This window comes from Arachis duranensis, chromosome 6 (assembly GCF_000817695.3).
Source record: "Arachis duranensis cultivar V14167 chromosome 6, aradu.V14167.gnm2.J7QH, whole genome shotgun sequence".
NCBI classification, from domain to species: Eukaryota; Viridiplantae; Streptophyta; class Magnoliopsida; order Fabales; family Fabaceae; genus Arachis; species Arachis duranensis.
Window position 1 is genome coordinate 38,131,736 of NC_029777.3, and position 4,720 is coordinate 38,136,455.

The following is a 4,720-nucleotide window of genomic DNA, read 5'->3' on the forward strand; positions in this document are numbered from 1 at the left end:
AAAATATATTAGTGCTATTAAAAAATATATATATTTATTTTTATTTTTATTTTTTTTAAAAAGAAAAGAAAAAAATTAAAAAGAAGTAAAATAATAAATAAAAAAAGGAAACAGGGAAACTAAAATGAAGAAACAGAAGAAAGGAAAAAAAATAAATAAATAGCAAAATAAAGAAAATTAATATTAATAAAATAAAAATTATCTAATCTAAGAAATCAAACAACGAATAGTTGTCAATCACAATCAACCCCCGGCAACGGCGCCAAAAACTTGGTGCGGTATTTTATAACCCACAAACTAACCGGTAAGTGCACCGGGTCGTACCAAGTAATACCTCAGGTGAGTGAGGGTCGATCCCACAAGGATTGATGGACTAAGCAACAATGGTTAAATGATTTACTTAGTTAGGCAAGCAGAAATTGGTTTTGAGATATTCAAAAGGTTTAAAAAGTGACTTCAAAATATCAGAAGGCAGTAAGTAATTAAGTTGGGAATAAATTATGGAAAAACAGTTAAGGCTTCAGAGTTATCTATTTTCCGGATTAACTTTTCTTACTAACTATTTTATTCATGTAGGATTTAATTTATGGCAAACTATATGTGACTAGACCCTAATTCCTTAGACCTTCCTAGTCTCCTCTAAAATTCATTAACTGCCAATTTCTTGGTCAATTAATTCCAATTAAAAGGTGATGATCAAATTCCAGTTTATATGCCACAAGAATCCTAATTATCCAAAAATAAGGGAATTATATGTCACGTATCCCGTTAAATACAAACAATTAGAAATTTAGGATAATATGTTTTCAAGCTGTTGTTCAAGTAAAGAGCTTTTCCAAGTTATACAAGAACTCAATTAGAACATGGGTCATACTTCTGTTCCACCCAAATTCATAAAATAAAGAACAAAAAAAATTATTGAAATATAAATCAAAACATGAAATAAATTAGAAAGAGCAAATGAATCAATCCATACAAATAGACAGAGCTCCTAACCTTAACAATTGAGGATTAGTTACTTATGGTTCAGAGAAGAAAATAAGGATTCTGGTAAAATGTACAGAGTTCCAATCTGATGGGATGTAATTTGGTGTAGAATTCCCTAATGGAATCCCCCGGAATGGAACCTCCTCAATAGAAGAGAAGTCTCCCATTTTTATAACTAATCCTAATTAATTTTAGAAAAATCTATTTTCTAAAATTAAGTAATATCTTTTCCTAATTTAAAAATCAAATTTGAATTTAAATCAGAATTAACTAACCACTCCCCGTCTTGTAACGTGGGAACCACTTGGCTTCATCGGATCCGTGCCTAACTTAGGTGCTAAAATGGGCCCAGAAATCACCCCCAGTGTTTTCTACACGTAGTGCATGTCACGCGTACGTGTCAGTCACGCGTACGCGTCGATGGTCTTTCTCGCAAGTCACGCGGATGCATCGGTCACGCGCACGCATCGCTGTGCAGTTCTTCAAATCACGCATATGCGTTAGTCACGCGCACGCGTCGCCGTGGAAAGGTCCAAATCACGCGTACACGTCAGTCACGCGAACGCGTTGCTCCTCGCTGCCATCTTCTTTGATTCTTGTGCTGCAGAAACTCCATCAAATCCAGCCGAATGCTACCTAAAATAAACAAAATTGCACAAGACTCAAAGTAGCATCCATATTGGCTAAAAGATAATTAATTCTTTATTAAACTTAACAATTTTGATGCAAATTCACTAGGAAAAGATAGGAAAGATGCTCACGCATCATCCAGCGCCCAAAGAGTAGAGTCCAATGTACAAACGCCCAAAGAGGACCCCTTAGCTGGCATTCCACACCTAAGAGACCTCATAGCACATGGATCTCATCAAAGCTCAGCCCAAACACTCACAAAGTGGGCCCAAAAAGTGGATTTTAGCACTAAATAAACTATTTTACCCTTACTAGTCATCTGTTTGGTATTTAAGTGTTATTTTACATGATTTACATGGACCTCTTAGGAGGAACGCACACTATTCTGCCATATTTTCATTTTTCATTGTGTTTTTACTTTCAGTCTGAGTTTCTAAACCTCGTAGGTTGAGGGGAGGAGCCCTGCTGAGTCCTATGAATTAATAAAAGTACTACTGTTTCTCTTCGATCCATGTTTGATTAATTCTAAGATGTATATTCATACTTCATCGTGGTGAATAGGATGATCTAACCAATTAGCTCTTTTCATCACATTAAGATGAACGTGCCTGACAAACACTTGCGTCTACCTGGGTCAGAATGCGTCTTTCACCGGACAAGGACGACCAACAGATTGAATATACATCTCTCAAATGGCTAATCCACAATTTCATTGGGGACTTCTCGAGACATCAGTTCAGCCAATTTCTGGGGAGATTAGGGTCTCTGTGGTAGAGGCTAAAACCCAAAGATGCAACATTCTCCAATCCGGAAGATCCGACCTTGTTTGTGGCATTTTGAGTAGGATCAGTAAGGAGAATAGCCTGTAGGAACTTCACCCTCAAGTAGAGATGGATCCACACTAACCTTGGGGTTCAGATCTGGAGGAGTATTGGCAGCTGCTCAAACCAATGTCAATCACATACAACCTGCCATTGAAGAAATCACTCACAAGCAAGGAGAGTAGTAGTACCTGAGTTAATTCAGAAAGGCAAAGAAACTCTAACTCTCAACTCTATTCCCAGCATATAATTCCTTATAGCAAATGCAATTGGTTTTACCCCTTTCAACATTTATGACATATAATCATTCAAGATTTACATAATATTCCAACAACCTTCTGAGTCCACCTGACTAAGACCTGCAAGACAACCAAAGCTTGCTTCAAGCCACGATCCTCGTGGGATCGATCCTGACTCGCTCAGGTATTACTTGGACGACCCAGTGCACTTGCTGGTACTGCTGCTGTATGAAAAGGTGTGGGGGGTTTTGCGTACACACGCACCAAGTTTTTGGCACAGTTGCCAGGGATTGTTGAGTTTGGACAAACTGAAGGATTGTCTTAGTCCTTAGATCAGGTATTTTTTATTTTTCAGTTCTTTAATTTTTTGTTTTCTTCTTATTTTTTTCGAAAAGTTCTAATAAAATTTTCAAAAATATTTTTCTTTTCTTTGTTTAATTTTTGTGTTCGTGGTTTAAGTTTTTGAGTATTTAATTTTTATTTTTATTTTTATTTTCTTCTTTATTTTTTTTGAAAATCCTAAAAAGCTTTTCAAAGGTTTTAAATTTCTAGCTCAATTGGTTACAATATTAGCTTATGTTTTTAGTAACTGTTGTTCCTTTGAGTCCTTCTTTCAAAAAATTTTTCAGAAACAATTTTTCTTTGTTTAATTCTTGTTTCAACTTTTTAGTTTAGTGTTTTCTTGTGATTTTCAAAAATTTGTGTTAAGTTTTCTAAAAATTTTAAGTTTAGTGTACTTTTTATGTTCTTGAGTTCTTTGAGTCTTTAAATTTTGTTCTTTGTGTTCTTGCGTTTCTTCAAAGTGTTCCTAAGTCTTGTATGTGTCTTGATCTTAAAATTTTTAAGTTTGGTGTCCCTTGGTGTTTCCCTCCAAAGATTTTCGAAAAACAAGGGTGCTGGATCTAAAATATTTAAGCTTTGTGTCTTTTGTGTGTTTTTCTCTTTCATCATTAAATTCAAAAATAAAAAAAATAATATCTTTTATTATCTTTTTCCTGTTTATGTATGCAGGAACACTGAAGTCACTATAGATCCAAAAGGGAATATTCAAATTAGGAGACCTCAAAGTTTGTATTTATTTAATATTCCTATGGACCCAGATGACTTTAAGGTCAACATGGACCAGATCATGCTATTATGGCAAAAGTGCCAGTTTTATGGACACCCACAGGAAGACCCTAGTAAGTTCATTTTTGACTTCCTACAGTTCTGTGACACTGTAGAGGATAATGGAGTGAACCCTGAATCCTCCAGACTAAAGCCCTTCCCTTTGCTTTGAATGCTCAAGCAAATGAATAGTGGCATATGAACTCAGAGGAAATGTTAACACCTGGGATGAGGTTGATAACAATTTCCTGAACAAGTTCTCTCCCTCACAGAGACTAGCAAAGCTAGTAACAGATGTCCAAACCTTCAGATAGAAGGAGAGTGAGTCTCTCTGTGATGCGTGGGAGAGGTACAAGCTGATGTTCAGAAATTGTCCCCCCATGTGTTGTCTGGATGGGGGCAAGACGATCATTTTCTATGAAGCTATCTCTGAGATGGCCAGAGCGACAGCAGAACATGAGCTGACGGCGGTGATTGATGCCAGGGCATCTTGGCCAGTTTCACTGACCTTTTCTTTACTATTTTTAAGGTAGTTTCATGCATTTCCTTAGGAAATAAGCTAGTTTTGGGTAGATATTCACTTACACCTTGATTCAAGCATACATTGTGAATTTTACATGATTTCATGAGGATTTTGCATGAGTTTAATAACAAATTGTATGTTGCATTACCCATGACTTGGACTAGAACTTTGATGCACTCTATTGCTTGATTTCAGGACCAAAGGAAGCAAGGAAGAACCACTTAGCAGTCACGTTAATCTAATTAACGTTACCACTAACGTGGAATGGAAGGTAACTTGCAATGTTAATGAGAAAAGTGATTGCCAATAACGCTCTCGAAGCCATCACTGCCCTTGTTAAGAGTCACGTTAACTAAGTTAACGTAAACTCTAACGTGAAGAAGGGGACTTTGAGCCAACGTTAGTGACACTTA